Source organism: Maylandia zebra, linkage group LG2 (genome assembly GCF_041146795.1).
Source record: "Maylandia zebra isolate NMK-2024a linkage group LG2, Mzebra_GT3a, whole genome shotgun sequence".
In the NCBI taxonomy this organism is placed as follows: Eukaryota; Metazoa; Chordata; class Actinopteri; order Cichliformes; family Cichlidae; genus Maylandia; species Maylandia zebra.
In genome coordinates, this window is record NC_135168.1 from 26,575,692 (window position 1) to 26,585,588 (window position 9,897).

Sequence of the window (9,897 nt, forward strand, 5' to 3'; positions counted from 1 at the left end):
TCTCTGAAACAGTGACTGCTCGATCATCTCAGGGGCACCATAGCAGTCATTCAGCCTCTCTCATGCCTTGCGCAGAGCCAAACCAGCATTATTCACATGCACTTGAGCGTATGCATCTTATTCGCTGTCCAGACTCTTTTCCTAACCATTTGGTCATGAGTTCTAATTCTTGTGTTTCTGTAAGTTGAACCTCAGCCACAGCGTTAGTGAATGAGGACCGCCATGCACGGAAATTCTCTGGCTTATCATCAAATTGGTACAGTCCTGACGTAACGAGATCACGTCGCGCCAAATATTGTGCCAGAGGGTCTGGTGGTTGTGACACGCTCACTGGAAGCATATGCCGGGGTGTTTGTGATTGAGCACCTATATACGTGCGAGGGTTTGTTATTTCGACGTCGGTCTTCGATTCAGCTTTGGTCAGTTTAGACAGGTTTGTTGTGGGTGGATGCGTCCCATTATCCACTTCAGGCTTGGGCTTGCTATTGCTATGTTGGAATTCCGCTAAGCTTACAGGTGGATGCCATGTTCTGAAACTGTCTTGTGATTCTGCACGGTCTACAGATTTAACAGGTGGGACAGATACTGGTGCAAAGGTAGACTGATTCTGATCATTTTGAGAGCAAACATATTCACTAGTATGTTGCAATCTAAGCCTGTCTTCTGACTCAGATTTCACATTTTCTACATTTCCATGCATTTCTGCTACATCTTCTAACACCTGTGCTTCAGCGATGGCTGCGTCTGCTTCACGATTTAATGTTAGCACTTCCAGCTCTGTATCAATTCTAGCGGCTTCCAACTGATTTTGAGCTTCTCTAGTTTTCCTTTCTGCTTCTCTAGCAGCCTTTTCCAATTTTAATTTAGCCTCCTGGCTAGCATATGATGCTCGTACCTTAGCAGCTTCTGCTTTAGCTCTGGCGCGAGCCGCACTTACAGATGATGCTGATGTCACGTTGCTCCTGGTATTTGATACCGATGACTTGTTGCTTGCTGCCATCATGAACACGTAGGACCATCGAGTGCCGCCTTTTCACTGTAGTGTTCTGTTGCAGAGTGTAGCAACTCCGATCAAACACCAAGCTAAACCTCTGTCAATGAATACACGAGTCCGAGTAGAGTTGACCTTTTACTCAGAATCTTCATTTGACAAGCGGTGAAAACTGTAGTTGAAAAGAAATACAGAATAGAAAAAATGATCATTTACATAAATATTGCATCACGAAATAACTCAAAATGTGACCTTACACCTTCGTGTTAGCTTTAGCAACAGTAATGATCATCAAAACTGCCTTTTTTAACATGTACAAATCAACCTCCATGAATCACAAACAAAATATAATTTTTAACAAATACCGCTATTTATGCCTTTTTAACACCTTCATCATGAAATATATACACTTACGGCGTTGCCTGAACAATGTTCCCAAGTGGATGGCTGTGGATAAGTCTCAGAGCAAAACCGCATGTCACTCTCCCTCTTAGAGATCCAGGAAGAGGAATTAAACAGGAAATGAAGCAATACAGGTAGCCCACCAGGAAGTGAGGTTATTAGCAAGTTCACCTTCAAAATTAAAGCTTCTTAACATTTTTAACTCTTTTTACTGTTCTTTCTAACTTAAATACATACAAAAGAATTACTTTAAGCAAACATTAAAGATAAATTAAATAAATGCCTTTGAGGCATCACACCGCAATAGTCTACATTGTCCTGCGCACTTTAAATAACAAGTATGCAGTTTGAGACATGGCAACAGTAATAGAGATAATAGAACATTTTTAGCTAACTAATGTCACTGTTTTCTCTCTCAATCTCGCTCTCCCTCACACACACACACACACACACACACACACACACACACACACACACACACAAACCATTAGTCACAGCAGTGAGTCATACAGCTCCATAGAAATAAATGAAGTAATATCTGGGCCACTCTGCTGGATAACCACTGACACTTCATTTCGAATGGCTTTTTAAGATGAATGCCACACAGACACACTCACACAAACACACATAGCCTGCTGTGATGCCACAACACACCTGAGTCCCAGTCCAAGAGGGTTGTTCTAGAATTTTAGTGAACAGTACTGAAAGTAACATTTCAAGGACTTGTACTTTGAGTGTTTCCATTTTAGTGCTGGATAATATATTGAATAAAATCCATTAAAGCCATGTGTCAGCTCTATTGAGCATGGAGTGACAAGTACTTCTTTGTAACTTAAGATGTCACTGTTTCCTTGGAGACGCCTTCAGGTGTGAGTTTTTCTAGATAAACACATGAACAATGGCAGCACCTGCCAAAGTAAAATAGAAGAACCGTAGTCATATTTCTGCAGTGATATGGTAATCATTCAGTATGACACTGGGGAGACCTCTATGCTCTGTAAAGTTTGTAACTCTGCTTACTGGCACCTGAGACTAAAGCTGGAGCAGACTGAGAGCAGTGTATGTCTTTCCACAGACATACACAGCTCAGTTGTTTTTGGAAAAATTGTCTTGATCTTTTATTATCTGTTTCAGTCTTTCAGGGGAAGGATGATTTGCAAAACCACAACATCTGTTAGGGTGAAATTCCAGCTTCAGTTGTATTTCCTGCTTTCTCCTGCAACTGTGATTCAAAAAGGAGATAAAGAGCTCAGCATAATCAGGTCACATAAAGTTTAATGCAAACCTTTGTAATACAGTTCATAAGTCCTGATGTAAACGGTGTGTCAGAGTAATTTAATGAATGGGCTACATTATTCAAGTGGTTCAAACCAGTAAAACCACTGTTTAATAATCTACCTGGAAAAACGTCTTTTATTATCTGTTTCAGATAATGGAAAAACTTATTAAAAATTTCACATTTTTTCATTTGATGATAGACCCATTTACAAAAAGACAGTCTCAGATGGCTTAAGAAATATAAGGGCAATTTCAACAAACTGACTGGTTTATACTTTTCTAATGTAGCTGAGCACTCCACACACTTTTATACAACTTGCCTCGTTCATCCATTCACACAAGCACTTTTTTAAAATAGTTTTTCTATCTAAGTAGACACATGCACACATATTCATATATGGATGCATCAGAGAGCAACTTAGGGTTAGCATTTTGCCCAAGGATGTTTGCTGCTCACTCATCGTCACCTCTGTTCTCAATCTAGCTCCAACAACTCCCACAGCTTCATGCTTCTCTTTGCTTCCAACACCACCTGTCTTTTTGCTGAATGGTAAATGGCCTGTATTTATATAGCGCTTTACTAGTCCCTAAGGACCCCAAAGCGCTTTACATATCCAGTCATCCACCCATTGACACACACATTCACACACTGGTGATGGCAAACTACATTGTAGCCACAGCTACCCTCGGGCGCACTGACAGAGGCGAGGCTGCCGGACACTGGCGCCACTGACCACCACCAGTAGGCAACAGGTGAAGGTGGAAAAATCTAGATCGCCATAGAGCCAAAGTGGAGGCTCCAAAATACAGAGTCCTGAAAACAACTGAGGCGGTTATTTGAAGAGTTTCAGTCAGGTTTCAGAGCTCATCACAGCACAGAAACAGCTTTAGTGAAGGTTACAAATGATCTTCTTATGGCCTCTGACAGTGGACTCATCTCTGTGCTTGTCCTGCTAGACCTTAGTGCAGCATTCGATACTGTCGACCATAATATCCTATTAGAGCGATTAGAACATGCTGTAGGTATTACAGGTACTGTGCTGCAGTGGTTTGTATCATATCTATCTAATAGACTCCAGTTTGTGCATGTAAATGGAGAGTCCTCTTCACACACTGAGGTTAATTATGGAGTTCCACAGGGTTCAGTGCTAGGACCAATTCTGTTTACATTATACATGCTTCCCCTAGGCAGTATCATTAGAAGACACAGCATACATTTTCACTGCTATGCAGATGACACCCAGCTCTATCTGTCCATGAAGCCAGATAACACACACCAATGAGTTAAACTGCAGGAATGTCTTAAAGACATAAAGACCTGGATGGCCGCTAACTTTCTGCTTCTTAATTCAGATAAAACTGAGGTTATTGTACTCGGCCCTGAAAAGCCTAGAAATATGGTATCTAACCAGATTCTTACTCTGGATGGCATTACCTTGGCCTCCAGTAACGCTGTGAGGAACCTTGGAGTCATTTTTGACCAGGACATGTCCTTCAATGCACATATTAAACAAATATGTAAGACTACGATCGTGGCTCAAGAGTTGGGAGTTCGCCTTGTAATCGGAAGGTTGCCAGTTCGAGCCCCGGCTTGGGCAGTCTCGGTCGTTGTGTCCTTGGGCAAGACACTTCTCCCATTGCCTACTGGTGGTGGTCAGAGGGCCCGGTGGCGCCAGTGTCCGGCAGCCTCGCCTCTGTCAGTGCGCCCCAGGGTGGCTGTGGCTACAATGTAGCTTGCCATCACCAGTGTGTGAATGTGTGTGTGAATGGGTGGATGACTGGATATGTCCTTAGGGACTAGTAAAGCGCTATATAAATACAGGCCATTTACCATTTACCATTTACGTCCTTCCATTTGCGCAACATCTCTAAAATTAGAAATATCCTGTCTCAGAGTGACGCTGAAAAACTAGTTCATGCATTTATTACTTCCAGGCTGGACTACTGTAATTCATTATTATCAGGATGTCCAAAAAACTCACTGAAAAGCCTTCAGCTAATCCAAAATGCTGCAGCAAGAGTCCTGACAGGGACTAGAAAGAGAGAGCATATTTCTCCTGTTTTGGCTTCCCTTCATTGGCTTCCTGTTAAATCCAGAATTGAATTCAAAATCCTGCTCCTCACATACAAGGTCTTAAATAATCAGGCCCCATCTTATCTCAATGACCTTGTAGTACCATATCACCCTGTTAGAGCACTTCGCTCTCGCTCTGCAGGCCTACTTGTTGTTCCTAGAGTATTTAAAAGTAGAATGGGAGGGAGAGCCTTCAGTTTTCAGGCCCCTCTTCTGTGGAACCAGCTTCCAGTTTGGATTCGGGAGACAGACACTATCTCTACTTTTAAGATTAGGCTTAAAACTTTCCTTTTTGCTAAAGCATATAGTTAGGGCTGGACCAGGTAACCCTGAATCCTCCCTTAGTTATGCTGCAATAGACATAGGCTGCCGGGGGATTCCCATGATGCATTGAGTTTTTCCTTTCCAGTCACCTTTCTCACTCACTATGTATTAACAGACCTCTCTGCATTGAATCATATCTGTTATTAACCTCTGTCTCTCTTCCACAGCATGTCTTTTATCCTGTCTTCCTTCTCTCACCCCAACCGGTCGCAGCAGATGGCCGCCCCTCCCTGAGCCTGGTTCTGCCAGAGGTTTCTTCCTGTTAAAAGGGAGTTTTTCCTTCCCACTGTTGCCAAAGTGCTTGCTCATAGGGGGTCATATGATTGTTGGGTTTTTCTCTGTATCTATGAAGCGCCTTGAGGCGACTTATGTTGTGATTTGGCACTATATAAATAAAATTGAATTGAATTGAATTGAAAGTGACAATGGGTGACGTGTCTTGCTCAAGGACACAACGACCGAGACTGTCCAAGCCGATTTGAGTTGATTTCTTTTCACAATTTTTTCAGCAATGAGCATGTAAAGTCATTGAAAAGAAAATAACATGATAGCCATTGCCTCATCCATGGTTAAACCAGCAACTGATAAAATATCATTGTGAACATTATGAACCCCACCACCACCCGTCCTTGTTGGAGGACACTGAACAGAAACTGACTTGCAGGTGAAGAACAAGGCTGTGATGATGAATTGGTGCTGGTGGGAGGATTGGTGCTTGGTAGTGATGTGTCGGTCGCGAACAGTGTTGGGAAGGTTACTTTCAAAATGTATTCCATTACAGAATACAGAATACATGCCCTACAATGTATTCTGTAACGTATTCTGTTACGTTACTCAATGAGAGTAACGTATTCTGAATACTTTGGATAACTTAACATATTATCATGCATTTTACAACTAAGTGAATGTATTGCTGTGTGATTTATTACTATTACTGAAGGTCCGTGGCTCCGAACCGTAGTAAAGGGACCTCTGACTGATACGGGTTCCGTGTCGGGCTTGTAGCCGAAAAATACCTTTACTTTGTTGTCTGGGTCAACTTTGTTAGCCAGAGACAGAGAGAGGCGTTGAAAGGCTGCTCCAACGGAACTTATTGTTTTGGAGGAAAACACGAACACAGTGTACAGTCGAGTCTTAATAGCTTACTTACAACTGGGCTCCTCAGGCACTCTTCTTGGCTGCAGTGGTTATTATTATATTTACATGCTTCCAGCTCCCGTTTCTGCTCGATGACAACTCGTACTTTTTGACTCCCCTTTTTCTCCCTCCCTCGCTCACAGACACATAACGAGTATGGCAGTCCATTCTCCCTGCAGCACGGACTACACTGCCCATGATGCTACATTCTGCATTCTGCCTATTAGCTTAGCACAACAACAACAACAAAAAGGCGCTCTCTCACCCAGGAAACACGCAGAGCGTCACCCTGTAACCATGGCAACCGTAATGCTGCCGCCTGGAACAACAGAACATAGCTGTCAAACAAAACCGAAACAGTCCTGACACGCCACAATATGGAACAGGAAAGTACCGCCGTGTAATCTATTTATTCCAACAAAGTAACTGTATTCTAAATACCACCTTTTTAAACGGTACCTGTAACAGAATACAGTTACTCATATTTTGTATTTTAAATACGTAACGGCGGTACATGTATTCCGTTACTCCCCAACACTGGTCGCGAACGAAACGACTCTTAGAGCCGACTCTTTGAAGTGAGCGAGCCGGCTCCTTATTGGGAGCCGTGGTGGTGTTTTTCTTTCTCTCACCCTCTCTCTCGCACTTTTTTTCCGCTTCACTCCGAACTTGAGCCTTGTGCTTTACGCTGGGAAGAGGGGGGAGGGGTGGTACTTACACTCGCAGTAGCACAGGAACAGAGCCCGAGGGAAAGAGAGAGAAAGAGAGCCAGGGACAACAACGTCACATTAGAAAGGTATAGTAATCATCCACAACTATTTTCAGTTGTGGATGATAGAGGATTCAGAACGTTTATTCATGCAGGCCTGTATGACAGAGAATGTGCATCTTCTTTCTGTTTTCATATTTTAATTTATATTTAATAGTGTTGAGGTTTGAGTGTTTTGTGTTGTTTCACTTTAAATTTGTTTAAAAGGAAAAAGCTGAAAATTTAAATAGTTAAAAGTTGAAATGTAAATAGTTGGTTTTTATATTATATGATTTATTTATTAGATTTTATGCGGAGTGAATAAATAAAAGTACATTTACGGTGGCACGTACAAACTCTAAATCACGTACAAACTCCAAATCACGTACAAATGCCAAATCACGTACAAACTCCAAAACACGTACAAACTCCAAAACGTACAAACTCCAGAATGTGCAAAACACAACAGAAGTGCTCCAGGATTCTAGGGAGAGTGTTGAGCTTTTGTTACCTAGTGGCTACACAAGCCAGGAAGTACCAACGACTGGATTTGGTGTGTGGTAGTAACAGGTAAATTAACATTATTTTTTATTATTTGAATATATATGAGTACTTGTGTATAAATACACAAACAATACACATATGCTTTCAATTGTGTAATTTAAATGATCTAGGTAGCTCTGTTTTGGAAGTTCAGTTAACGCTAGAAATGTGTTTTGAGTTTGTACATGCTTTGGAATTTGTACGTGCTTTTTGGAGTTTGTATGTGCTTTGTCTCTAGGGGCTATGGAGCAGGGAAATTATTTTACTGCTATTGTTAAATAATTGTCATCATTACCATTGCATTAATAATATAATCTGGAGTTTATATTGCATTCACGGGTTGAACAGTGTGTGTCTTTCAGAAAGGCTAAAAGTCACAGGCTGACAGGAAACAGGCTTGCAGAGAGTTTGCAGAAGTGAAAGTTATTTTGAGCAGCAGGCTAAGACGAGGCTTTAACAATGTAACAGATAGCTTTAAGATGGCCTTAAGATGTTTATGATGATGTTGACCTTGTATTTCAGGTGCAGTTATGACTATTTTATACACAATGCATATCTGTGCTTATTAAAGAGTTGGAGCTCGGTCAATTAATTGGGGGTTGGAAGCTTTGTTCGGCGCGATGTCCGGACAATCTATTGTGCAAGTGACTTGGAGCTATAGAAGGTTAAAACTGCGTACATGCTTACAAAACACTTATATATCAGGTCATTTCATATTAAGGTTTTAGTAGAGGTTCTTGGTTAAAACATTTATTTAGTAGAAGACATACACATAGTCTCAGTGAGCCTCTGGTCTAGTGAAAGGTCAGAAGTGCAACAGGTGAATTGAGAAAGAGCATTTGAGGACGAGACACAGACAGTTAGTAGGTGAAGAGGTGACACAGAGAGCATGTGAGGTCGTGACACACACACATGAGTTAGATTTATTTAGAGGAGAGAGAGATTAGTCATGTCTGGATTGTAACGGTGAAAGTGTCTCGGTAAAAGAGGAACCGTCCTTGTCTTCTCGGCAAGAAAGAGGAACTGAAAGGTTGACCGGAGGAATCGGCCATGAAAATAGAAGATGATGTTCTGTCTTAAAAGTCATTGTGGTGTTGATTTGACGTATGTATATATCCTGTCTGTGACGTATGAAGGGGCGTCAGTAAATCAAACCCTGATGCTATAAAAATCTGTTTGTGCTTTAGTAAGTCGAAGATCAATTGCTGTCTGCGTACAGAGTTGTCTTCCCACACGTGTGTATTCATTAAAAATCATCGTTTGACCAAGAGCTTCTGGACCAAGGGTGGTTTGTACGCTCCCTCCTCAATTTTGAACCTTAACAGGGCCACCGTATATATTTATATATAAACATATAAAAATAAAACCATGTTTTTTTTTACATTAGTAATTCCTTTTGTTCATAATTTTATAATGTTGTTAATAATAAATTAATTAAAACAACAAACCGAGAGCCGGTTGGGAGCCGAAAGTCCTCGCGGCACCTGTCTTGTCATTCTGTTAGGTATTGAGAGAAGGAAGAGAGAACACAAATGTAGGACTCACAGGCTGGTGAAGGATGGTGTTTTAATAAACACTACAGGATTAACAAGAATAAGACAACTGACTGGCTCACTGAATGGGTGGACTGAACTGAACCGGAAACACACACATGGAATCGATGATGACAGGACAACAAACTGAGAGAAACTGAGGGCTTAAATACACTGGCTAATGACGGTAAGAATTAGATGAGAACACACAGCTGAACTAAATCTAACAAATGACACATAGAAATAGAACTGAACATAATGCACACAGACAGATGGCTAACACAATAAGACAGGAAACACATGGAAAATAAACAGTGACAAAGTCCAAACTGAAAACACTGGGTCAAAGACTAGAAAAACCCTGACATTACCAAAGAGTTGCAGTTTTAGTTTTATCACTGAAAATCATGGGAAAATGTGATGATGTATTTGCAAGGGAAAGATGCCCCAGTGGGAGTGGAAAGTTCTGTGGGTCATCTACAAACAGTGTGCTAATTTGTTTACAAAACTGCAGTCAGTTTATTTCATTAATTACCTGCTGAGAGCAGCGAGGTCAGAAACAAGCATACCTGATGATGGATTGTGAGGGAGTGAGTGGTGTTCTAAAATAAAGCAAAGCTTTTATGAGTTTGTCTCTTTCAGTGTGACAGCTGAATGAAAGGAGGCTAAAGAACAGTCAATATTGGTTGTCTACAAGGTCAAACTTGTCTCTTAGAAATAGCGGGGGACTCTGCAAGGTCCTGAGTATATAAACTCAACAAATTTTCAGAGGAGAGCTGAACTAATACAAACTATAATAAACTATTTATAAACCTAAATCATGTGTAACAGCTGATCTGTGAGATGGTATTAGAACATCATTATTTAC